Source organism: Canis lupus, chromosome 25 (genome assembly GCF_011100685.1).
Source record: "Canis lupus familiaris isolate Mischka breed German Shepherd chromosome 25, alternate assembly UU_Cfam_GSD_1.0, whole genome shotgun sequence".
Classification (NCBI taxonomy): Eukaryota; Metazoa; Chordata; class Mammalia; order Carnivora; family Canidae; genus Canis; species Canis lupus.
In genome coordinates this window covers 49,130,715-49,158,165 of record NC_049246.1, presented here as the reverse complement: position 1 = coordinate 49,158,165, position 27,451 = coordinate 49,130,715, and the positions used below count along the sequence as shown (strand labels likewise).

The following is a 27,451-nucleotide window of genomic DNA, read 5'->3' as shown; positions in this document are numbered from 1 at the left end:
CCTTTCTTATGTGGACGGGGTAGCTGGGCTAGGGAACAAGAAGTCCAACGGCAGAGTGACAGACCCAGCATTTGGGGGCTGGCTGGTGTCGTCCTCTGCTGACTTCTGGGAAGAGCCTTCAATTCCTGTAAGGTTGTTTCCTTGACAGGCCTGCAGGGATGGCCTCCACTCCATCCCTGACCTAAGGGACTCCATTTTAATCTGGTTCTATACATTAGGCTGGTGGGATTCCCTGAGAAGCTTCTTTCCCTGATACCCGGCTGAAGAGTTGATGTACGGAAGGCTGAATGTGACACACTTCCTTTCACTCTTGCACTGGGTTGGGGCAAGTACCACTGCCCAACTGTGTGCAGCAGGGTCAGGACTACGTCTCAACCTGGCTCTTGGCCAGTCCTCCCACTTTCACCCACAGCCACTTCAAAGGTACCTGAGCTGCTGATTCCAGGGCCTTTGGGAGCTCTGCAGTGAAATCAGATTCTCAGATACTCTCACTTCTTACAAGGTGGTTACCTCAGATGTTTCTGTACCAGTTACCATCCTCCGTTTTCTTGAGAGGTTGATCCCTAAATGTTGTTGCTATTCAGTCATCTTAGTGGATTTGTACATTTTTTAAAAAGTAAAACTCCCCTGTCACTTTAATGGGATTTCAGAAAGGAATTATGGCAAATGGCCACTGTACAGAGGCTAATCTGGGAATTTAAGTGTCCAGCTGAAACTGTGGGCTTTGTTACCACACATGAAAACCGGACAGTGCAGGAAAACCACTCATCTCTGCCACACAAATTGAGCTGGTTTGGGACAGAAAGTGAAAACACCCTTCCGTCCGAGCAGGAGTGGTGTGTGTGCAGCTGGGGGTGGGGAGTGGCCAGGATGCGAGGAATGAAGAAGGTATCCGAGACAGCAGGCACAGAGAGCATCCTAGTGGTCTCTGAGATATGCATACATGTTTTTATTTAGTTCCTTCCCTGCTGGGTTCATCCCAAAGCTTCATACCTCACCCTCCCGCTGTCAAAGTAAGCCACATGTAACAGAGGCCCAGAAACAATGGTGCCCACAGCTCTCCACCGCCTCCCCCTGCAGAGCCCCACAGGGACAGTTCGCTCTGCTTGAAAGCCGTGGGTTTCAAACACTTTAAGGGCACGTTCTCTTCAAACTGGAAACCCCACTAAGTAAAACAGGCTTGGCCGGAAGTTTAAATCTGTGCCACATTCTGGGTGCCTCCCTAGAATACCAAGATCCCTCAGAGCAGTTCAAAAAAGTTCCTCTCTCCGTATCATTACAAACTTTCCAAGGAGCCCATCACGTGGCTGAAATGTGTATTCAAAGATTTCACAAGACCAATTTCTACCCGTTGAGATAAACAGTCCGAAAAAGTAAGGCATTGGGGATGGGAGTTGAGTTAAAGGGTAATAAAGCGTTTATTAAAGTTACAATAACATTATCAAAGATGTCCGTCATACTTGTGAAAACTCTTCACCAGGCACAAGTGCAAGAACAGTCGCCGTCCCAGCAGCAGAGGGCAAACACACATTCGTTACCGGAGTGGAAGGGACACGCAGGGACTATGGCGAACACTCCCTGCAGCATGTCTCCACGCACACAGGCCCCTGCGGGTCACACTCTCATGCCCACCACCAACCAAGCACTGTGCCAACACTGCAGAGCTGAGCGGGCACGCTGGGGCTAGAGCACAGCAGGAAGCTGTGACTTCAGAGGTACAAGAAGCTGTGTTCACAAACACCACACTCAAGCTGCATTTACACACATTCGTACATTACTTGGTGGAGATCTGAAATCAAAACAACAACAAAAAAAAAGGCTGCCCATGTATTCCAGACACTGGGTGATTACATGTTAAGGCAACAGAAGTGACCCCTGCTCCCCGCCTCACTGCTCCGTCGGCTTGTCTGCCTAGGATTATAAAGTGTATTTCTGTACATCACTACACTCCAAGTTCTGCGTGGCCCTCCCGTGGAACTCTCCTGAGACAAGCCCACTAACCACTAAGAGTGCACACCAGTTATTTTATTCCACACCGAGGGGTCAGGCTGTAGGGGGGTGGGAAGGAGATAAAAGTAAGTCAGGGAGAAAGGTCACATGGCCACATGAGGCACTTTCAGCAAGTAGATAGGAGTTGGTGGGGAGTCCAGACCACTGAGGACTGGTCACCATGCGCCTAGGCAGGCGGCCAAAGGGGCAGGGCGGAAGCCTGAAGCCTCAGCCCCAGAAGGCCTGCTATTAGCGCCATCACCAACATGCAACGTGCCCCAGGCGCTCAGGGGTGCCACAGGCCCCGAGGCCCGAGGTAAGGGCGGGCCCCACTGAGAAGGCCACGCAGTACTCCCAGACAGTGTTTCTCATGGACGCAGGAATGGCTTGATGCCTACCCCAGAGGGCGGTTCTGCCACCGCCAGGACATAAGCATGACCCTCCAACTCCACATGTGGTGACCTCAGAGCTTACTCTTAGACTACCAGGCAGCAGAAATGCTGTGAGAGCCTTCAACAACATAAACAGGCTGTTTTAAGAATCCAAGAGGAATTTCTCATCATCATGTAAACATACACCATAGCTGGACTGTGGTTCCCTGGCTCTGGGACTTCAGAGACTGGCAAACTTAAGAAGAAACTCTGGGGCTTGACAAAGAGCAGCCAGTATTTTATCTTCATCTTACAGCCAAGAGCATTAAAAAAAAAAAAAAAAAAATTATGTGTGTGTATATATATATATTATCACCTTTGTTACATAAAAGTACATTTTATCACCCAAGTTAGGAAGGACATTATCTCAAAATAAAATACAAACCTCTAGGTTGAATAAACTTGACCTCATAAGTTATTTAACATGTGCCCTTGTACTTACTGACATGCACAGAGCCCTCTGTGCCAAAGGCCTATGCTATGGGCCCCCATGAGCATCGCTGCCTGGTGGGGGGGGGGGGGGGGGGCACAAGGTCAAGCCCGATCCCCAAGGTCACAGGCCCTTCCAGCACCTCCATCCCCTCAAATGCATATCCACTGAGAAAGGGACAGGAGTCACGAGGGCAGTTTACAGTCACAGGGAATGCTCAGTACAAAGTGCTCTCACACACGTTCTCCCGTGTGTCCTCCCAAAAGTCCTGTGGGCATGTACAGGTGTGAGAGTGCAGCCTCCACACTGCCTGGGGCCTGCCTGGGCCGTGCAGCAGCATGCAGACAACCATGGGCAAAGCATTTCCCTCTAAGGTTGATTTTCCTTTGCTCACACCTATGCTTGCTGCATGTTCCTCTCCTCCTACTTCTACATGAACCCTTTATTCAAAAAAATCAATGCAAGAAAGAAGGTAAAAAGAAAAAAGGATGGCACTTAAGCCTGAGAACAGAAATATAGTCAACATTAGAAAACTGCTAATTGTCCTCTTTTTAAAATCACCTAATGGGTGCATGTGGAAACTTCCCAAATGTCAAAACAGAACATCAAAAACCAAGCATCAAAAAACAAAAAAACAAAAAACAAAAAAAAACAAGCATCACTGCCTTCAACCCTTTTCTAGAACAAGGCAGGACATAAATAAATAAATACATAAATAACATAAGTAATAGGAAAAGGCACAGCTATGTGTGACATTGATGGCTTTGGGAAATACACTCAAAATCCACACCCAAGATGCCAGAGCAGAATTCTCAGAGGTATCCCTGCCCACCTGTCCACAGCAGCCAAGGCCTACAGCAGGACTCTGTTTGAGGGGAGAGACGGGACACTCCTGGGACCAGGCTGAGGGGGACACTCTGGCTCGTTCCCACGGGTCTGTCGTGCCCCTCATTGCGGGGCTCTGGGGCCTGCCAGGCAGCAGCCTCATCACACCACCACCACCACGTTTCCTTGCTACGTGGGACCTGGGTGCCCCACACCTCAGAAACATGATTACCCTATCCTTGCCAACAGAAAGAAAGGGAGCTTTAGGAAAGTTACTCACAACAAGTAGGAATGGCCTTAAGCAACGATGTACACTGTTTCCAGATTCATGTTTGGCGGCTATGAAGTTTCAGACTAGAGGGTGAGCCTCAAAGCTGTCCAGATTCCGAAAGAATCAGCAGAGTCTGGTTGAACAAAGCAGCAGACCTGTCCTCTGCAAAGGAAGAGCGGATGCCCTGGTGTCCTGCTGCTGGCCTAGAGCAGAGCACACTCCAGGGGCAGAGCAGGAGAGGCCCCACCTCCTGACCCTGCACTCCTGACTCACACCACCTCCCGGGCCAGGTCTGGGGGAGACAGCAGTGAGGGTCAGCTCAGTCCATTCCTTTAAGAGACCCTGGAAAAATCGTTCAAGACCCCAGAAATCAGCCCCGCGCTTACTTCCCTGGGCTACGGACCCTAAGACCACGCTGCTGGGCCCTTGCCTCGGCGCAGCCGGGTGGTCGTGCCTACAGGTACGAGGCTTCTGCCCTGGCAGCATCCCCAAGCACTGCTTTCCAGAAGGTCCAGGACAGAGCCACTGTCTACCCCGGGCAGTGCTGGAGAGGCCCGGTCCATAACGGGCCTCTGCAGAAAGCACCCAGGGGGGCAGACGCAGAGTGTGCCTGGGGAGAACCTGAGCCAAGAGGGCAGAGGAAAGGGGACCCAGAGTTGGAAGAGCTGAAAGTAAGGTGAACTACCACCCACACTCTCTCAGCCCTACCAAGAAGATGACCAGCCACTGCTTTCACACCACTGGTGACAGGAGTTCCCTGCCAGTGGCTCAGTCCACCCATGGGTGGCTCGAACTTCTCCATGTGGAGACAGAGCCCCACCTCCCCAAAGCTCCCGCCACAGCCTCACTGCGGTCCTGGGCCCACCCCGAGTGCCACAAGGAACACCCCTGATCCCTTCTCAGCCACGGCACCTGGCTCTGGCTCTAACGGCCCTCACCAGCTACCCACAACCCGCAGCTCACAATGTCACTCTGACAGGCCCCAAGCTCTGCATAAGCCCAGCCAACCAGGGCCCCCAGGCCTTTGGCAGCAGCGCACACGCCGAATCGCAGGCTCCGACAGCCATCCCACAGTTACACTATGGCCACAGCTTGTGATAGGGTCACTGTAGCCACGTGGAGCCTCCAGTGATTGTCTTCCCCCCGAATCATAAGGGACTCTTCTCCCCTCTGTCCCCACGCATACACTTACAGGTCACAGCCCAGCTTTCTGGCAGAGCCGTCCATGACACAAGGAGGGGTTTAGAATTCTATCCTCGAGCCAACTAAGACAATGACAGGCACTGCGTGTCTCCTCGGCTAAAATATACAGTGCTGTCAGTCATGAAGTAAACCTGCATCATTAATTCAATGATTACAAATTAGATCTCTCTTACTATAGAAAACCTAAACTCAGATTTGGAATTTACCCATTTCTAAACACTTCTGAAGGTGAGAATCACCACGATTCCACACAATGGTCATCAGAGGCTTCAAACTACCAGATGTGGTTTCCCAAGAAACGGCGTCACCTGGAGAGCTCTGAGGAGGCAGCCAATGGCCCACCTCTACAGACACAGCCAGTCCCGAGCTGCACAGCCGGGATGTGAGTGACCCCTGCCCACAGCCAAACACCTGGGGATGATCACTTAGCTCATCTCACCTACCAGCAGCCCCAAGGAGGCAAGGGAAGACCCCTGACCTCACTGCCCCGTCCTTAGGTTCAAGGAGCAACTACAAAGACATCAGGTCCAAAGAGGCAAAGAGCAATCAACCAAATGCCAGATGTGTTGTCCACTGGACACTAAGCAACTGGAAGCTTGGAACCATCCAGAGGGCAAGTGAATCCCCCCGTCCTGGAGTGTGCAAGGACTAGAAGGCAGCGCCACAGGTGTTTCCTCCGGTTAGAACTGGCAGTGAATGCTGTTTGGAGCAGTCCTTGGTCCAAATGGAGGCAGTCATTTTCCTGGCTAGATCTTCAGTGTGGGCCTCCTAAGATCAATCAGTGTCTGGAAGCTCCCCAAAGTGAAGGGGCAGAGAATTCATGAGACCTGCTGGCGTGACACTAGGCACAGTTAGGTATCAGAACAGGTGCAGTGCTGCCAAAGGGTATCCCGTGAGACTCTGAAAGGATGCAGGTACTGACTGAGCTAACACAGCCAATCCATGCAGCCAAGAAACCCTCTTAGAGACAATTAACAGAGGACACTGCTGCCACAAGAAGAGAGCACTGAAGTGGCAAGGAAGGGCTGTGTGTAGACAAATGCCACATGTCACCCCCAGGAGCAGGGAAAACAAACTAGCAAATTCATGAACTGCATTTCCGTACTCTACTTTTTTTTTTTTTTTTTTTTTAACCAAAGCTCTCTTTTCATTTAGGTGTCAGAAGGTTTTAATCAAACAATGAAATTGAGAAGTAAAAATATAAACAGAAGCACAGTTCTGGAAAGTGCTAGGCGTCTTCCCCACTGGAGCCATTAGCAGGCCTCCAACCTTGGCCCGTACTCACACACACCGCAAGGCCCACTTGGTTAACATGCTACCGTGAGAATCCACAACAGAGATACTGAGGAAGAACGAAATGGAATTTTGTATGAACTTTTCAGCTGACAATGACCCCAGGACTGTCCGATGCCCCAAGCACCTGAGATGGAATTACAGTCCACGAGAACAAGGCGGTTTCTGCTTTACCAGGAGCCAAGTGGGATTCCATCAGCAGCACAGGATGTGGTTCACGGGGGCAAGAATCGGCGTCAACTTTCACGGCAGATCACCTTCTTCTCACTGCAATCAACTGCTGCACCGGAATTCTACTCATAAAGCAGAAACTTTTTTATGGGGTCTGGCAGAGGCAGCGAGGGAATCAGATGAAGCCGGTATTTGCCAAGAACTCTTCTCACGGCCACACGGCACAGACTCAGCAAGGTCCTGGGGACACCTGGATCGCCGTGGGAAGAAAGGGAGACAGAGGGAGCGAGGTTAACTCCAACGACCGCAGGCAGGACTGCACTGACGCTCACTGCCAGCTCCCAGCTCTACAGTGGACGGCGGGCGGGGGGGGGTCCCTGGTGAGGAAGGTCTTGTCATCTGCTCCGCCCGGCTGTGGAAAGGCTGGGATCTCCCCCTGGGCCACCTGCTCACCGTGACAGCACCTCCTTGACTGTGGTTAATTTCCTAGACAGAAATCAGAGCTGACCACTGAAGGTGCTGGCAGGTGTGAACTGACCCTCACCCTCTGTCAGCCTCGGCTCCTGGGGGATCCCAGGAAGTCCAGGGGGACCCAGGAGACACAGGCTGAGTGCTCTATGAGGCCTGCAGGCTGACAATTTTGCTCTGGGTCAAAACGCCCTAGCCACGTGTCTGCCTTGTGAAGCAGGCACAACCCAGGCAGCTTCGCTCCACCAGGATGACTCCAGTGACCACTTCTCCAACCCTTTCGGGGAAGGCTCCATGGGAGCACGTTTTAATGACTGGCTGAGGAGACCCCAACAACAAAAACACAATCAACTGAAGTTCTGTAAGAGGTAAGGGTCAGAGAAAAGGTTTTCAACTCAGATGCCCTCAAGACCCAGGCAAGGAGGCCGGGCACGGGTGGGTCACGGAGGGCCACAGCAGCCCACAGGAGGTGCACAAGGCCAATTTCTGAGTCCCGGATAGAGTCTCAGAGAAGAAGTCCAAGCCCCAGATCAACTGCACACAACCTGGCTATCGATTTATTAATTCACTAGCAAAATCTTTCTTCATAAATAAGCAACTATGGGAGTTTATCCTAACAAAAACCAGACATTATCACATAATAAAAATAACGGTATTTGAGTGGGAACTGAAGAAAGGGAAGGAGGACCCCTAGAGGATGAAGGGCTTGCAATTTGTCGTCAGGCAAACATGGAGAAACTATGTGTAAGTGAAGGAATGTGGGGTCACAAAGCAGAGCAGAGGGGTAGAGAGACTATAATTCCAGGAACTTCGAACATGTACTTTTATATATTCCTTTGTATCAACTCTTGGGTGTCTAGGAATTTGAAAAGGCCAATCTGGAAGTAGTCTGGAAAATTCCTGGTCCTGACTAAAGATTCTGACTAAGAGCTTCACTGGAAGGGTTTTTTGTTTTTTGTTTTTTTGTTTTTTTTTTAATCACTATAGCCCGATTCATTCGGTTGAGCCAAACAGACTGCAAATCAGAATGGAACTCAGGCCACTTACTTCTGGCCTCTTTAAAGACTTGCAAGGCCTCGGGGTCCACCTTCCTTCTGCCTCTTGACTCAGGGCCCAAGGATTCCCACTTCACCAGGTTCAGGTTGGCTCCAAACTCTACGAGCAGGCTCACGAAGGCTGCCTCACAGCCGTGACGCAGGACGGCATCCATGACACACCCGGGGGAGCCCCTGTAGAAGCCCTGCGTGTTGACAGGACCATTGCAGTTGAAGTCGGGGTTCGCCCCAGCCTGGAGAAGCAGCTGGAAGCACTGGAGGTTGTGGTAGGCTGCGCTGATATACAAGGGGCAGACCACCAAGGAGGTGAGGCGCCGGGAGAAGGGGGGCCGGATGTCAGGAGTCAGGTGGTGGTTGACATCGACGTCAGCCCCATACCTACAGGGGAGACACAGGGACAATGAGACCTTGTGGGAGACCAGCCAAAGTCAACAGATACCCACCACACCCTGAGGAGACAGGCCTGACCTCCGTGAGCACCGGGGAGCCACTGAGGAGACCCCACAGACCACGATGGTCTCACGACTTCCAGCAACGTAAGACACTAGTTAACAACTTGGAGTCCACTCACACAAAAATTCATAAGGGAACTCTGTAAGGCCTGTGAGGAGCTGACAATCTTATGGCTATTTAAACTACTTCAAAACCAAGGGGAAAAAAGGAAAAATTCCAAATTCATTTTACGAAATTAGCAAAACAATCCCCAAACCTGACGAAAGCCACACCATAAAAAAAAAAAACAAACCTACCAACTAATTTCACTTATGAATATCAATTTAACAACCTCCAATGAAATATTAGCAAAGAGAATCCAAAGTATATTAAGAAAGCAATAACCATGACCTCAGGAGGGTTATTCCAAGAATGCAAGGGTGGTTCCAATAGGAGAAATTCTAAGAACACAGTTCATCACATTCACAGAACTAAGAGGAAAATCATGGTTACCTCTACAGATGATAAAAAGAAGGCATGGGCCAAAACTCAACACTAATGCAGGTTTATAAACACTCAAAAAAAAAAAAAAAGTGATAGACATTTTCTTCATAAGATAAAACCCAGATGTTGGTACCTCACCTTATGGGAAAGGGGCAGCTCTCCTATGGAAGCCGGGGCAAGCCGCCTACACCTAGCCCACTATTATTAAGGCATTTTAAAGATTTATTTACTTAAGAGAGAAAGCGTGGGCACGTGCACACACACGCACACACGCACGCGCAGTGGGGGTGACTGGGGGAGGTGGCTGAGGGAGGCGGGGGAGAGGGAGAGCGGAAAAAGCAGCAGACTCCCTGACATAGAACTTGACCTTAAGACCCTAACGCATCACGACCTGAGCCAAAATCAAAAGTCAGACAATCAACCGAGCCACCCGGGGCGCCCCTATTCAGGCCTTTTAAATAAAGTTATTAGTGCAATCAGATAAAAGAAAGCAATTAGTCAATTAAGATTATAAAGGAAGAGGAAATTTTTTCCCTATTTTCAGAGGATATGACTATGTCTGAAAAGCCCTAAATAATTAATGAAAATACAATAAGCAATAAGAGAATTTACTAACTAATAAAGTTATAAAAGCAATAGACTTCATACATACAAAAATAAGTTCAAAAACAAAAGGAAAAAAGACCTCATTTATGACATCAAAATAATTTTAAAATGAGATATCTAAGCATAAACTTCACAGTTTGTGTCCAAAATTTGCAGGAGGTAAGTTAAAAAACACTACTAAAGTCACACAAGTAGACGTCAGAAATGGAAAGATTCACCACTGCCTTAAAGATGAGGGCTCAACATTATTAAGCGGTCAATTTCCCCTAGGTTTATTATATAAATGAAAATCCCATTCTTAGAACTATATAACTTGATTATAAATATAAATAAACAAAAGTAACATCTCTGGAGTTACAAAGTTGATTATAAAGTTCCTTTGGAAAATCAAACAAGAAAAGATGTAAAAAGCAAAGCTTTTCTTTTTTTTTTTTAAAAAAGATTTTATTTATTTATTCATGAGAGACACAGAGAGAGGCAGACACAGGCAGAGGGAGAAGCAGGCTCCCTGTGGAGAGCCCAATGTGGGACTCGATCCTGGGACCCCGGGATCATGATCTGAGCTGAAGGCAGACACTCAACCACTGAGCAACCCAGGAGCTCCAAAACAAAGCTTTTTACCATAAAAATTAAAGAAAAACTTTTGCATGGCAAAAAAACAGCATAAGCAAAGTAAAACAGTAAGTGGAAAAGTTGGGGGAATATTACAAAAGATTAATATCGTTAATACATAAAGAACTAATAAAAGGAAAAGATCAGGGCACCTGGGTGGCTCAGTCAGTTAAGTGTCCGACTCCTGGGTTTCAGCTCAGGTTGTGATCACAAGGTCCTGGGATCAAGCCCCAAGTTGGGATCCACATTGAGCACGGAGTCTGCTTGGGACTCCCCTCTCCCTCTGCCTTTCCCCCATGCTCACTCTTGCTCTCTCTCAAATAAATAAATCTTTTGTTTGTTTGTTTGTTTTAAAGGAAAACATCAACTGTTTTACAGGAAAATGAGCAAGAGATATTGACAGTGGTAGGCATCTCTCAGCCATTTGAAAGGATGCTCAGCCTCACTCATAGCACAAATGCAAATTAAAACTACTTTTACACCTGAAACATAAAATTATATGTCAATTATACTTAACAAAACAAACGAACAAACCCTACCCTGAGATACAACTTCTCACTTATCACACTGGGGAAAAGCAAAATTTTATTGACCAAACTTTAGGAAACAACAAATCTCATTCAGATCTGGGGGCAATGCAAAATGGAACAGTCCCACTAGGAAAACATTTGGCAAGAGCTGGCAAAATTACATAAGCATTTACCCTCTGACCCATCAATCACACTCTTGGAATCTATTCCCAAGATACATTTACAAAATTCTGAAAAGATGCATGCACACAATTCATTAAAACCTTATCCATAGCTGAAGGCAGGAAACAACCCACAGGTCCCTCAAAAGGAGACTGGTTCAACAAACTGTGGTCCATCCACATAAAGCAGCACCGAACCACTATGAAAAGGTGTGAGGAGTATCACTAAATACTGCTCTGGAATGACCTCAACACATTTAACAAGTGAGAAAGGCAGGGCAGTGAAAGTGTGTAGCATGCTACTGTTTATCTGAGGGAAAGTGGTTACAATACATACCTGTCTATGACACAGACCTAGACACATAGACACTATGCTTATTTTTTAACAATGGAGCAATAAACCATATAAGTTTTAAAAAGTCATCTATAGGGGGTTGACGGAGACCAGCACAGAAGTTAGACTTCTTTTAATATACTTTGTTTTACAGATTTGACTTGGGAACCATGTAAATATATGTCATAAACAAATTAAAAACAATCCACAAAAGTTAAAAGGAAAAAAACAAAACAAAACACTTTAACCCAACTGTGTTTCCAGATGGTGCCATCATGTCCTGCCTGCAGGTTGGCTCCTCTTTTCAACTATACCAAACAACCAGACAGCCAGGCTACTCTCAACATCAGATGACCTAGAAGGACCTAAGACAGGAAGCAAAGCTTGCCAACAGGGAAGCTTCATGCAACATCCCCGTTGCCGCCGCCTGCCCCCCCAACCCCCATGAGCTCACAGCAGTCCCTGAGATAATCCTTATGGCCATCCAAGAGCTCTTCTCTTCTGAGGCCCACTGACAGCCCAGATGTAAGGAAATGCATCTTTCACGGGACAGATGCATGAACAGTCTGACCTGGAAGCCTCATTCTTCAGCAGAGCCGATCTCTAAATGACTGTAAAAAGGCAGAGGCTTCTGGGTCCCCACAAGAGACCTGCCCTTATCTTCTGGGAAGTCCAAAAATGTGACTTACTTCAAGAATTTGGAGTTCTCTCAGCCCAAGTGCAAACTACCAATCTAGGTCTCTTTAATCTAAGCAGAGGCCACTGACTCAAGCATGGACGGCAGCCTAGCTCAGTGAATCAGTCCTGGCAAAGCTAAGAGGATGCCTCCTAAAAGTGCTGCCTGGCATGGAGTATTGTTAGCCCACATGAGATGAGGAGTCATGTGTGAGAGGGAGCAGCAACATTAGACTGGTTACAGATGGGGGATTGGCAAAATAAATATATATGTTAAGGATAAGGGGAACCAGGTCTCTGTCAGAAAAGCAAATAAATTTGGAAAAGGGAAAAGTAGGAAGGCCTCTGTGGTACCAGACTGGATTAGAAGCATCCGGGTGAACTCAACTGCCAATGTATGTAGATATAGAAATGTGTTTATATATAACTTAGGGTCTGTCCGATAGGAGGGCTGAGAACAGAATGGCCCATATGTAATAAACACTATCAGTATCCAGATCTTGGCTTCTAAATACCATTCTCCATTAAAAGAAACCAGGACTCCTTGGAGAAATGACTAATTCCAGGGCTAAGACAGGCATGACGCTAGATGAGCCTAGAATATGCTGTTATAAGACAAAATAAGAAACTGTTCAAAGGATGCAGGGGACGTGTCATGACAAAGTTGGGCTCCCTGCAGCCAAATCCGAGACCATCTGAGCGTCAAAGTAAGTAACAATAATGAGGGATTATAACTCCCGAGATAAGGGAGGAACCATAAGTCTAACACAAATAAACAAATAAATTAAAAATTTGATGAGAAATATGATATATATGTGTTGCATGGTACCTCTCCACAAAATACGGATTAAATAATTACAGAGGGGAAAAAGAATAGTTTTACAGTGAAGAAACCTGACAGATACCACCTTAATCAAAAGATCAAAGTGAACACCAGCAGTAACAGGCCCAAGTGCAATCCTGTGCAACCGGATAGGATCTGGCTCCTGTGAGATCACTGCCCCGTAGGCTTTACCTGACTCTCATCTGAGTCAACACCAGACAGCCAGCACCTGCTTCCTTGGGCTTCCAGCACCCCAGACAGCCCTCAATGCCACACAGGTTTTGTCGGCACATGTTTCACTGCAATTAGGAAATGACAGTATGAGAAGCAGAGATGACAAGTGGACAGGCAGGGGTCTAGAACACAGGAAAGAGCATCATCTTCCAGGCCCTGATATAAATGTCTGGCCAGCAATCATATTCTACCACCGATCTCATCAGCACTATTCTGAATGTCCAAAGGAACTTCTCTCTGAAACCCACACTTCTGCTTTCAGGCAGCACAGGCCTAAGAAGAGAAAGGAGAGGCACACAGACCAATGTGCTCACAGGCCAGTCCGCTTCCCCACTGATGCCACGTAGCATCATCAGACACCACTAACACAAACATCACCCAGCCTCCTAGACACTCCAGCACGGACAGGAGTGTCCTAAAACATAGACCAAACCACACAGAAACTGCCATTTCACTTCACATACTCAATCAATTAAGAAAAAGAGAACTAGATTTTAAGCAGTGATATTTTTTTTTTCCTCCTTTTGTCAGGGACAGGTCTTCCAAAATGTTTGTACTTTTGGGCAATATGACAATCTGGTATTACTGAACTATGGGAAAGACAGCCCTTCATCCACTCATAAAAATATGCTGGATAGAATCCAGTTAATTTTAATCCTGAATATTTTCCAAAATTCCCCTCCTGCTTTTAATATCTCTGGCAAGGAACCACTGGGACAACTCAGTGAATCAATATAAGTTTTGCACATACAGAAACACCACTCCTTACCTTCTTTAAAAAAGTCAGCAACATATATCAAGGGAATTTACAAATAACAAAGTAGAATTTACTTGCAGAGAAACAGCAAATTACGGCGTGACAGCAAAGAGCCCTGCATTATCAGGGCCAAGGACCTAGGAAGGCAACAGCTGACATTCTATTTAGATTATATTATTTGTTCAGTAAATCAACCATATCACTCCCATTTTCCAAAAGTCAGTAAGTCAGTTACCTGGTAATTTAGAAAATAGAAAACTTTTAAATATGTGTTCTTGGTACCTCGTTGTAATAGTAACGTCCTATGCTCCAGTAAGAGAATAAGATGTCTTAATAACAGCCACACTTTCTCAAACAGGGCGTCTGTATATGTACTTCTGGAAGTCAAGCCTGCAGTTAATTCAAAGCAGTTGTGCATCATGAACTGACTGAAATGCCTGAAGGGATTTCTGGAACCAAAAGGAAATTTCATTGATTGATCCTATTCAAAAATATTTCCAAATTAATGACTTACATTCTCTAAGATGCAAAGACATGGGACCGGGGTGGCTTAGATTATCAGGCTAAAAATCCTTAAAGAGAAGGGAAAAAAGCATCACAGCTTTATCATCTTCTAATATAACAACCATAATACCCTTGTCTGTCTTTCCAAGAGCCAGTTCCATAGTTATTTAAAAAAAAAAAAAAGTTTCACGTAATAAATATACTCTCAGTACACCCTGCGCTGGGCGAGGAGACACCAGGTCTCTTGCTCCTCAGAACTACCCCCACTGCGGCCTGTAACAATAGGACCCTTACCGGATCCTTTCCACACTGAAAACTGGCTACCTAAATAAACTGTACTCTGTCCAACCACAGGAAATGCCTCCGGAACAAGACATGGGAAAAAAAAAAAAGCATCTTTGGTAGAAAGAAGTCACTGGAGACACAGAAAATGAAAATGTAATCTGGTTCAAATTCTTTAAAAATGTAACCATAACTATAATTGAAATAACACCATAAACTATCTAAAATAATAGAAAGTGAAAGCAAAGAAAACAGAGATCATGGAGCAAAGATACAAAACATGGAGCAGCTGAGAAACCGAGAGAGACACAGACCTAACATCAGCTATGGTCATAGTGTTAAATGTATGAGAAAACAGAATCCTTCCCAGTCCACTAAGAAAGGTGAACACCCACAGCGCTGCTTAAACCCACAAAGGTTAAAACTAAATGCGACAAAAGGCCTTCAATAAAACCTACAGTTCCCTTCCGATTTGATAATGAGCATAACCCACACGCAACAACTTTTAGCATCAAACAGGAAACAAAAAGATACTAGAAATAAAAAGGGAAACTGACAAATCACAACAGCAATTAAAGACGAACAGACTTCTCTGAACGTGGGGCAGATCTGATGGTTAAACATGTAAAACAAGAGGGACCACGAGGAACACCACCGAGGCTACCATACTGCACTATGCAAATAAAACACCCGTGGTTGGTACGGCATTACGAGTAACCATAGCAACCTAACCTTTTAATGTGTGACATTAAAAAAAATTAGAAAAAAACTCAAAAGAATCCCCCAAATGCAAATTATACACTGCACATTATCTGAGCCCAATACAGTAAAAGTAGTTCATAAAAACGTGTATCCAACTTTTCTCTTCCATGACCATAAGAGCAAAGAAGAAATCAACTTTGATAATATCTGGTTGAAAAATGGGGGGAAAGTTCAGCAGATATGACCAAAGCTACACAGAAAGGTGAATTAATAACCTTGAAAGTTGACACTTCAGGGGAAAAAAATGAATAATCATTCAACTGAAAAAGGAGAGAAATAAAATTAAAATAAGGAAAATGGGAAAAATATAAAAATAGACGATCAGCAGAAAAATGAGAACTGGCAGGCAGCACTAAGAAGCAGCTCTTTAAAAAGACTAACAGACAAATCTTCCAACATGTCTGACTTTACAGAGAGAGAGAAGTAAATTCAGGCAACAGGGGATGAGAGTGTGACCCCAGGAAGGCCAGCCATGGGGCCACGTCCCCCCAAGGGCCCGTGCAGGGCAACGGTGGCCAGGCCTCGGCGGGACTGACCTGATGAGCGCCTTCAGGATGTCGGCCCTGCCCACACGCGAGGCATGGTAGACGGGGGTGCTGCGGTGGTGCCGGCTTCCATTGGGGTCAGCGCCAGCTTCCAGCAGGATCTGGGCGCTCTCCAGGTGCCCATTCACCACAGCCACGTACAAGGCAGTCTGTCCTTTCACATCCACGAGATCCACCTCGGCCCCTTTCCGGATGAGGAAGTCCACACAGTTCCCGTGGCCCGCAGTGGCCGCGATTCTCAGCGGTGTGCAGGGGAGCCAGCCGCAGCACCAGACGGACTTCTCGTTAATGCGGCTAAGAAAGAACACAGGGGGGCCGGGCTGGGAGGGCAGCTGGGAACCCCACAAGCTGCTCTGCTCCCTCTCATGCTGGCACATACAAGAAACAGAGACCCAGGGGGCAACCTCTTCAGACACTCCTAGGCTTCAAGAATGCCTCCACGTGCGTTCTGTTTTATGAAATGCTGGATCTGTGCATGGGGCAGCACGGATCTGAAAAGCCCACTGCAAAGCAGAGGAAACTGAGGCACAGGCAGACCAATGAACACTAAGCCAAGATCCCAGATTTCCTGACTCTTGGTCCAAAGTTCTTTGTTCCACAAAGAGTGGAAAGGTCTGCCCAGGGAGACACTGCAGGATGAAGAGCAGCACAACTGTTGGCAATCTGTGTCAGGATCCCAAGGCCTCTTCCCACCAGCTACTAGCTGTGAAGGCCTTGAGGTGGGGCCTTGGCATCCTCACTGGGTCCAGGTGACCACTGTGGTCCCTCTGCCTGTGACACAGCACAAATGACAGCCTGCAGGAATCACTAAGGCCAACACAGAGGGAAACTGGCTATACTAAGCTCTCATCAGAAGTGACAATCAGACCATGACTCCCTGGTGAAGGAACGCCACGGCCGTGTAGTCCACCGACCCACCACGTCAGCAGCCAACTCCCTATGCAACTCTGAACACCAAGCCTGGCCATCCACATCACTGAAGCAGTGACACAGAAACACGGAGTGGGTCAGGGGTTCCTCCTTCAGTTGTGCACTGGCTTCCACTAGCCGGAAAGGCCAAGGAACACTCCAAGGACTCATTGTCAAAGAAGCACACAGCAACAGGAAAATGTCATCTAGAAACAGATCTACTAAACCCAAATATAAGAAGGAAAAAAGCATTTGGAAAAGCAATACGTAAATACCCAGTTGAACTCTATCCTATTTCTTTTATTCTACTATTACATCTGCAAATTTAAGATTTCCTTTGGCCTTGAGTCACTCGCATCAAATATTCATGCAGAATCCATTTGATGTCTTCGTAGGACGATCCTTTCTGGATCCTTAGAGCTTTTTTTTTTTTTTTTAAATACTGTTATCTATTCTGAGGAAATAATGCTAAGACATTAGAAGTTAAAAAAAAAAAAAAGAAACCCATTCTCATACTGTTAGAAATCCTTCTCTTGGGAGCTATTCATAAAAAGCAGCATTAATTTCAATATTGACAGGCAAGCATTTTTTTCTATCAACTCCCTGCCATCCTAACTCTGACGGGGAAACAGAAACACCAAGCATGAAGGACTTTCTGGCTGCAGGTCAGTTTCTAAGCTAGCTGGGACTCCAATCTTCGACCCACAAAACAATCCAAGAACGCCAGGAGGGAAGACTCTGTGCTCTCCCAGGGGTCCCTGGTGGGGAAAAAAGTAGTATCAACACTCCGCTGCTGCTACCAAGGAAGAGCTTGAGCCGGTTTGGAGGAAGTGGCAGGATCGAGTGGGCAACAGGCAGGGTACTACAGACAAGGAAATAAGGTGAGCGCACAGCGCATCCCCAGGTGATGGGATGATGGCCTGGGCCTAAGCCCCAGGCCCCGGAGGCAGATAAGTGGACACCAGATGCTGGAGGAGGGTACGTCAGGAAGTCTGCACCCACAGAGGGGTAAGCACGGGAATATAACTAAGTTAGGTGAACTCACGTACACAGCTTAGGGTAAAGAGCCCCAGGAGACTTGGAAGGGGGCAGGACGACTCTTCAAGAGAATAACAGTGCTGCCCTCAAGACTAACATCAAGAAAGCTGACACCAGAGAGAGCCAGAAGTTTCCAGAAAATATAAAGGCCAAGGACAGAGCTGGATTTGAACTCAGGTCTCCTCACGCTCACTGCCTGGCCATCTCCTGCAAGTCCGACCATGCCTCCTCCATCTCCTTTGCGGCCCTGTCCTCTGACACTAGGAGCATCAGGTTCTTCACCTGCACACCAGGGAGTCCACACCACAGCCTCGTGCAGTACTGGCCCGGCCCCAGCAGTGGTGCTCACCTCCGGTAGCTCTCCTCTTGCAGCAGGCTCCGGAGGGTCTGGAGGTCCCCCACGTAGGCTGCATCATGGAGCCTCGTGTCTTCACAGTGCTCCAGCGGATGGTCACAAAACTGCTCCCTGAGCCATTCCTTCAGATTAGGACCTGCACTGAAGAGAGGGGCTCCTGTCAGCTAGGGGAAACCTTGCCAATACCAGGCAATAGGGGGCACCCTCTGCCGCGGGCCCCTTTGTCATCTGGACACCGGGGCGAGCTCAGGCGCTCAAGAATAAACCACTCCCGTGCTCCAGAAACTCCCAGTGCTTAGAAAAATATAGAAAGCTTCCCTTAATGAAACAAGCACATTCTTGACACCAACCTGACAAGGGTAGTAATTTTTAAGTGGGGCCGGAGGTAATGAGTCAACCCTGCTGAAGAATACAGAAGATCCTCAATAAAATATTAGCCAGGGGCAATTTAAAATAGGTATCAAAAAATCCACCATAGCATTACTCTATCTATCCCAAGAATGTAGAGGTGTCTTAATCGTGGGGCACACCATATAATCATCTCCTATGTTACAAAAAGATACTTGCATCTGGCAAAATTCAACAGCCAAACAAATGCTGCTGTCTGCAACATGGGTGACTGCAGCAAGCTGACCTGGGCACTGACCTCACAGAAGTCTCCAGGAGAATCTCATCAGATGGTAACCTAAGAGGGGTACACTGCTGAATATAGGTTACACCTCAGGAAGAAGGAACATTTAAAAACATATGCATATAAATAGAAAGCCAGCTTCACATAATGAAGACTGGAAAACTGGAAAACAAAAAAGACAACTAGAGATAAGTGCTCAACACCATACCATGTGCTTGGACAAGATGAGTCAATGCTAGAAAAATTTTAAATAGCAACAAATAAATTAAGCAGATTAACAAACCTCTTTTGGGGGGGGTATATGAGATGTGACAAAAATATTATAAAAGTCTATCTGAAGAGGGCGCCTGGGTGGCTCAGTGGGTTAAGTGTCTGACTCTTGGTCTCAGCTCAGGTCTTGATCTCAGGTCCTGAGGTCAAACCGCACACCCCACACACACACAGAGCATGCTAGGCATGGAGCCTACTTTAAAAAGAAAAAAGGTTTATTTGGAAATATGAATGAAAATCACTTAATTTTTAGTACACATGGGAAAAAAATACTACCCTACCAGTTAACAGAATGTATTCTCGGGACGCCTGGGTGGCTCAGCAGTTACGCATCTGCCTTAGGCTCAGGGCATGATCCTGAAGTCCTGGGATCGAGTCCCACATCAGGCTCCCTGCATGGAGCCTGCTTTCCTCTCTGCCTATATCTCTGCCCCTCTCTCTGTGTCTCTTATAAATAAATAAAATATTTTTTAAAAAGAACTTATTCTCATTTGAATAAAAAGATAAACAGAATCAATTGCCCAGAAAAGATCTTAGTATAAAGATAAATGGGTATCGAAATCTGTGAGGAATAAAATAGTTGCCATAAACTGAATGTGTCTCCCCACAAGGTGATGGTATTAAGAGGTAGTGACTTTGGCAGGTGACTGCATGGATCATGAGAGCAGAGCCTTCATGAATGGGACTGGTGTCCTTATAAAATAGACCCCAGAGAGCTCCCACACATCCTCTGCGTGAGGACAAAGCAAAAATACTCCGCCTATGAACGAGGAAGCAGACCCCTGTCGGACAAAGAATCTGCTGGTGCCTTCCTTGGTCCTGGACTTCACAGCCATCACAGCTAAGAAAATTAAGTAGTCAATGAATTTGTAAAATCAAATACCTATTTGCAAGTAATTGGAGCCCAGCTCACACTGGAGCCCAGAAACAATCTCCAGATAATCAAGAGTTTTGCATACATCACGACAGACAGGGGCACAAGGAAAAAGTAGGAGTGCACACTCCCAGCATGTGACCAGGCACAGATGGAAAGCATACCCCTCCACAGGTGGACTCTTTCCAATGGAGTTGCTTTTACATCCAAGTCAATGTCTTTTGATTTGGATGTAATGTCTTTTAAATGTCTTGTAAATGTCTCTTAAATACCAACTATATACAAGGGAGGCCTGACCACCGTAAAATGGGGGCGATGAATAAGCTTCTTTGCCCTTCAGGACTCAACGGTTCACTGGCAGGTGGGCAGGGCAGCAAGAGTTCACACACACACACATGGCTCAGCCAGGCTGATCCCACAACCACGGAGGCAGGCATCAGGGAAACTGCAGGGCTGCCCCCCCACCCCGATCTTCCTCCAGCTGCTCTCCTCTTGTACAGCAGCTACCCTGCAGTTTCAACCCCCAGAGTGAAAAAGCTCAAAGCAGGAGCGAGTACGATTCAGAATGTGTAGAGCAAAGACTGACAGATAAGTGGGAGCCACAGATGTTTGCTAAGCTCTTCTCTGGGCCTCCCTTTGCTGGCTTCTTTTCAACCCACCGCCTGGTCCAGCTCAGTGCAGCCTCCTCTTCCCTAGCTCCAGATCCAAGGATAACTTCAAGTTTGCTTTTCTACCAGCTTCTTCACGGTCAACACAGGGACTCCACAGAGCTCTCAGACCTTAACTGGAAATCTCTGTGGCCCCTCACTCCCAGGCCTGCAACACTGTAAATAACAAAACAGTGCTGCGAAGATGTAAGAGGCCCTGCATACAGGCCAGAGCAGCCTGTCTCCCACACTACCCCCCGTCTATAATGGGAAGGGGCCATCCCAGTCCTCCTCTATTCCATACGTCTCTCTCATGCTCAAATGACATCCAGACATTAAAGTCCTGATCCCTGGGGTCAAAGTCAGTACCCACCAAACCCCAGGATAGAAGAAGGGGCTTCGTTTGACCTGCCCCTGTTCACTGTGGTGTCCCCAGCCAGGGCAAGGTCTGGCCAATAGCACTTTCCTCAATAAATGTCTGTTGAGGGACGCCTGGGTGGCTCAGCGGTTGAGCATCTGTCTGCCTTCAGCTCAGGGCATGATCCCAGGGTCCTGAAATCAAGTCCCGTATTGGACTCCCAGTGTGGAGCCTGCTTCTCCCTCCACCTGTGTCTCTGCCTCTCTCTCTCTCTCTCTCCCTCTCTGTGTCTCTTATGAATAAATAAATAAAATCTTTGGAAAAAAGGTCCCAGGATCGAGTTCCGCATCAGGCCCCCCTGCATGGGGCCTGCTTCTCTCTCTGCCTGTGTCTCTGCCTCTGTGTGTGTGTGTGTGTGTGTGTGTGTGTGTGTGTGTCTTATAAATAAATAAATAAAATCTTTGGGGAAAAAAGGTCCCGGGTTCGAGTCCCACGTCGGGCTCCCTGCATGGAGCCTGCTTCTCCCTCTGCCTGTGTCTCTGTTTCTCTCTCTCTCTCTCTGTCTCTCATGAGTAAATACATAAAATCTTTGGGAGGGGGGGGAAGTCTGTTGAAAGAATGAACAGAGAGGGATGAAAAGCGCTCCTTGAACCAGTGTCCAAGCCTAATCAGCTCTCTGGGGGGGGGGGGGGGGGTCTCTCCAAAGACCCAAATGATGATGAACGTGTGTAAGGTCCAGAGCCCATAAAAGCATCTGGTACGTGGGGCGAATCCAGAGACTAACCCAGAGGGAATCCCAGCACAGGTTAGGAGGGAACGCGTCCCCCACGGAGCAGACAGCGCAGCCGCCCGCCCTGCAACTGCGCGCCCGCTTGGCGGGAGGGTCTCAAGGTGGAAGCCCTAGGTCCGACGGCCGCTCGGCTGGGCTGGGCCGCGAGCACGAGCCTCTGTCGCCCCCGGACGTGCTGTGTCACGGCCGCCGCCGTCCTGTCCCCGCCCGTGCAGGTGCCGCGGCGCCCCGGGCAGGCGGCGGGCGGCGGGGCGGAGAAGGCCCCGCGTCCCGGGCAGGCGGCGGGCTCCGGGCGCTTCCCCGAAGATGACCCGAGCCCCGTCCCGACAGCCGGGGGGGGCCTCTCACGTCCCCGGCGGCGGCTGGGCGGCGGCTGGGCGGCGGGCTCCACCGGGCAGCAAGGCCGGGCTGCAGGGGCCCACGACGCGGCCCCGGCCCGGGCACAGCCGCCGGGCTCCCGCGACCCGGGCGCCGCCCCCGCCCCGCGCGGCCCCCCCGCCCCCCGCGGCCCGGCGGCTGCGCGCACGTTACCTGCGGGCCCCGGCCCGGCCCGCCCGTGGGGGCCGCCGCCCTCCGCCATGGGCGCCCCGGCCCTGCCCCCCTGTCCGCGGCCCCGGCCCGCGCGCGCCCCGCTGACCGGAAGTGGGCAGCCGCGGCCACTTCCGGCGCCGCGGGCAGGTGGGCCGCGGCTTCCGGCGGGCGCGCCCCTCCCGACGGGCTCCCGGGGCCCCGCGCAGGGCGCCGCCGCCTCCTCCTCCGGCCTCCCGCGCGGACGTGAGGCCCAACGAGCCGGGGCGCGCGCTGTCCGGGGTGCGGCGTATCGGGCGCGCGGGGCGCGGGAGCCGGCGGCGCCGCGGTTCCTCCGCGGAAGTGGAGGAGTCTGGGAAAACACGCTCACCTGGGGGGGCGGAGCCTATTGCGCGGGAGCTCTGATTGGCCGGGTCCGTCCCCGCCCCCAAAGAGGGGGCGTGGCTTCGCGGGTGTGGGCGTGGCCTAGGTTATGTGGGCGGGGCCTCGCGGGTGTGGGCGGGGCCGAGGGAGGTCCCCGCGCTCCTCCTGGGGCTGCAGCAGCCGCCGGAGAGCGTGGATGCGACGCTGCGGGACGGGCAGCCCTGGTCCCTGCAACAGGCTCTGCATCTACCTGCTAGGAAAGGGGCGCGCCCCCCGCCCCCTGGAATTCCTTCGATGAGGCCGGGGATCCCACCTATTAAATCATAGCCCCGTGCCTCTCGCAAAAGCATTTACTGAGCAAATTGGGGAACAGAGCAGTGACTCTCCCTGCACTCTCGCTTCTTAAACGTTGTCACACGGTGTGTGTTGAGTGTGCATCCTTCACGCGCTTCCCGGGGCTGCAGGCCTGGCCGCCCGGGTGGGGGCAGAGGGCTTCCTGCAGCGCTGGTGGGACCTGATAACAGCAGGCGGCACCCTGGCCCACGCTGGGGTGACGCCCGTGGAGCCGCAGGGTAGGGAGCCAGGGGTGTGCCCAGCCCGAGGGCCGTCCACCGCAGCTGCGGGCGAGGGCGACGACACCCAGGCCTGGAAACCACCCAAGTGTCCACCGTCAGCGGTGGAACAGGTAACGGTGTGGTCTGGCCATCCAGACTCAGCCTTAAAAAGGAAGGGCACTCTGGGGTGCCTGGGTGGCTCCGTGGGGTAGGGGGATCTGACTTCAGCTGGGGTTGTGACCTCAGGGCCCCAGGTCGGGCTCCCTGCTCAGTGGGGAGTCTGCTTCTCCCTCTGCCCCTCCCCCCTGCTCAGGCTCTGGCCACTCTCAAATAAAAAAGTAAAATCTTTCAAAAAGAAAAGGAAGGATATTCTGACACCCTCTACAGCATGGATGAACTTGAGGACATCGTGGTGAGAAGAGCCAGTCACCAAAGGACAAATACTGTATGATTCTACTTATAGGAGGGACCTGGAGGAGTCAGATTCATAAGGACAGCACAGCATGGGTGCCAGGGGCTGCAGGAGGGGAGAATGAGGAGTTGCTTAAGGGGGACACAGAGTTTCCGTCTGGGGAGATGAAAAAGTTCTGGAGATTGACCAATGTATGATGGTGTGAATGTACTTAACCCTACTGAAATGTATGCTGTTAAAATTAAATGAAATAAAAGGGTTAAAAAAAGGAAGGTTTATTATGTATATCTTATCACAATTAAAAAAAAAAAAAAAAAAGGAAGCCTGGCCCCACCCTACTCCCACCACAGAGGTCCTGATGCAGTTGGTCTGGCTGGGGTATGGCCTGGGCCTCACAATTTTTGAGGCTCAAGTGACTCTAACGTGCAGCCAGGCCTGGGAGCCCTGTCCCAGTTGGCTTCAGCTGTGCTGCCTTCCCCATCCCCAGTCCTCAGTGCCCTCTCATCAAGGGGTCAGCAGCCTGAGCAGAGCATCGCTTTGTGCCAGGGCCTGGCTCCGATGTTGCCCTTAGAACCCTGTCTCTTCTTGAGAAAGACCTGAGGCCCCACCCCATGCCTGGCCTCCCACCCCTCCTCCTAAATGCCCACCGGTGGGCACCGTGCCCTCAGTACCAGCAGGGGCTGGTGGTGGCACTAACCCCCCTCCCTGAGGCTGAGGTTAACAGCCTTGGTGCTGTGTCCAAAACACACAGGGGCTGAGACAGGACTCAGACCCAGGGCTGACACAGGCCTCACTTCTCTCCAGGGTCCCACTTCTCTGGGTCTGTTAAGCCCCAAACGCCCACCAACAAAAGGGAGCTCAGTGAATGCTACTGATGGAATTAATTCAGCTTGCATGATCTACACCCAACAGCGGTTTTCCAGTGCCGTCACAGCCCTGGGCACACAGGGCACGCCAGCCCACGGACACAGGGCTGGTGCCACCTCAGGCAATCGGGGCTGTCTCTGCCCCCCTCCCATTCCCAGCAGCACCCGTGCGTTTTCCCACATCCATTGCTCCCTCCCACCCTAAAACCCACCCACAGCCTCCCGTTGCCATCTGATAGCTCGGGCCACCCCCACGCTGCCCACTCATCTATGGCCCCTGAATAAAATGCCCAGTGTCCCCAGACGATAACCTCCTTGAAGTCTGGCCCAATCTTTCTGGAAGATGGCTTGGCATTAAAGGTTCCTAATCTTTGATCAGAAATACCTCCCCCAGGCATTTATTCTAAGAGAGTAATCAGTTGTTTTTTTTTTTAATAATAAATTTATTTTTTATTGGTGTTCAATTTGCCAACATACAGAATAACACCCAGTGCTCATCCCGTCAAGTGCCCCCCCTCAGTGCCCGTCACCCATTCACCCCCACCCCCCGCCCTCCTCCCCTTCCACCACCCCTAGTTCGTTTCCCAGAGTTAGGAGTCTTCATGTTCTGTCAGTCTCATAATCAGTTGTGTGAGAGATTTAGCTACAGTGGTGCTCATTAGGTATAATTTTTATAGCAAAAATGTCCAACAAAGCTCTCTGGCACAGGAGGTCAGAGACAGGGGCCCTCGTCCTGCCCCTGTTCCCTTCTCCTGCTGGGAACACCACTGGTATGCCTGATGGCTAGAAGCCTGAGCCCCACAGCTGCATGTCGTGAGGACCCCACCCTGGGCTTGGGGTGCTGGCAACTCAATCCCAACGCCTAGCACCATGTATGGTCAGCAGATCACCACCCAACAGGGTGAGAAAGGGCAGCTTTCCTGGTTTCGGGGCCCTCTGAGCCTGCATGTGGGGTGTCTCTTCCCAGGAGCCTTGGGCCAGGCCCCCCTTCTCCTCCCAAACCCTATCCCAGGTTGGGGACCCACCTTCCTCCTCTGCCCAGGCTGGGAGAGAAGCAAGGGTCAAAGCCAGAGGCAGCGTCCAAGCAAGCCTCCAGCCGGGGCCGGGACAGGGAAGGACAGGCAGCGAAGCGTGGGGAGCAGTCAGCGTGGCCCACGAAGCCTCCTCGCACACCCACCCTCCCTGGCCAGAGATGGCTGAGGACGGCGTCCAAGTCTGGCCGAGCTGCCGAGCTGCCACAGGAGCCCCATCAAAGCGTGTGTCCCCCCACAGGTGTCGAGGAGACCAGGCATCCCCGAGTCTCTCCTTTCAACATCCATGTAAGGCACCTGCTGTGCCCACCTCACAGGGAGGAGAGAGCCCCAGGCATCCTGGTGTCCTGGTCGCAGGGACAGTGACTCACAGCAGGAGCTGCAGACTCTCAGAGGATGACTCACCGCTCCCCGGGAGAGACCAACCTTCCCGCCTGGCTCCAGGCCCCGCAGGTTCCCGAACACAGGACTCCCAGTTGTAAAACCAGTTGGGACCCTACCCCCCCCCCCCCCGAACTGCTCCTCCTCAGCCCGCCTCTCTCCCTCCTTTCCCCCAGGCTCACTCTTCCTGCCAAGCAACTCGAGTAACTCGTCGAGATTGAGTCTGTCCCTGGGCTGCTGATTCCTAAGCGACCCTTGGGACTCCCATGGGTTCCTTGGCCGGACGTGCAGGGCCCTTCCCCACACGTGCTCCCCGCCCTCCCTCCTGCAGCCCCCAGGACACATCTAGAACCCGGTGTCTGCACACCCTCGGGTCCCCACATCGGCAGCCCAGGGTCCCCCGCCCCCCACCCGCCAGCCTCCGCCCACACCCCCGCCGCCTCTATCTCTTCCCACCTGGACTTAGAGCCCTGTGCCGAGCTGCGCTATCTCTGCTGGCAGATGCTTAGGTTCCTCGACAGCTGCCTCCGGCGGCGGCTGGATATTCTGAATCTCTCACAGGACTTGTTATTGAACAAATGGGTAAAGTCATTCATCGCCCAGAACTGACAGGGCCCCTCGTCCAGGCGGCAGGCGAGAGCCCACCTGGTCGCCGCCCACGGAAGCTATGGTCCAAGGCGGCGGGGTGCACGGCGGCTCCCCAGAGCCTGTGAATGGGATCTTGTCGGGGAGAGGGGTTTGCAAACGAAATTAGGGCAATGACCTCAGGCGCTCTGGACTCAGGCTAGGCCCTAAATGCAAGGACAGGTGTGTTGATAAGAGAAAGGCAGAGGACAATTTGAGGCTCCGACCCAGAGGGAGAAGCCATGTGAGGAGGCGGCACCGACTGGAGGGAGCGGCCAAGCTGGGGAAGCCAGGAGCCGTCGGGAGCTGGAAGGGACCAGCAGGACCTGCCCCTAGAGCCTCCGGGGGACACAGGCCCACAGACCCCTCTGCCCTCCGAACCATGCAAGCCTGCATTTCTGCGTCTTAAGCCACCGGGTGACGAGTGGGGAGCAGCCACAAGAACACACACCCCCACACACACCCCGTGAGGCAGCCAGAATCACGCCTCACCACCACCCGGGGCCGGGGGACAGAGCAGGGCTGGGGGCGCACAGAAGGGTGTGCAGTCCACCACAGAGAGGAAGCAGCGGAGCCCAGGGTACGGACAGACAGTGGGACGGTCCGGCAAAGGCCACTGCCCGGGCCGCGGAGGGACGGCCTCGTGGGCCCCTGACCGACCGAGCGTGTCCCGGGGTCACAGGGACGTCGTCGGGGCGCAGTGACTGCTGTGTGCGGGGAGAAGAGGAGGGAGACCCAGAGTGACCCCCTGCCACCCGCACTGGCCCAGCTGGGGCCCCGGGGACAGGAGACACCCGCCTCCTGTGGGCCGGCTGCCAGTGGCGGGGGGCACACGAGGGTGGCACCCACAGGCTGGTGAGGTCAGTCAGGAACCATGCATGGCCTCGCCGTGGGCTTGGATTCCTCACAGTGTGGCAAGCAGC

The 27,451-nt window shown here is 50.6% G+C and overlaps 2 non-coding genes across 2 annotated transcripts; both read right to left on the bottom strand.

Annotated features, from left to right (window-relative positions):
* Positions 1 to 927: 927 nt before the first annotated feature.
* ASB1 lies at positions 928 to 22,357 on the bottom strand. The gene is made up of 6 exons (XR_005378917.1): positions 22,301 to 22,357; positions 18,194 to 18,335; positions 15,889 to 16,191; positions 8,129 to 8,514; positions 6,617 to 6,863; positions 928 to 4,108 (listed from the first exon to the last, which is right to left on the bottom strand). It is a non-coding gene; the product is annotated as an ankyrin repeat and SOCS box containing 1 (transcript).
* On the bottom strand, positions 4,908 to 5,020 carry MIR8822 (microRNA mir-8822). Its single transcript, NR_128763.1, has one exon. It is a non-coding gene; the product is annotated as a microRNA mir-8822 (primary transcript).
* Positions 22,358 to 27,451: the final 5,094 nt, after the last annotated feature.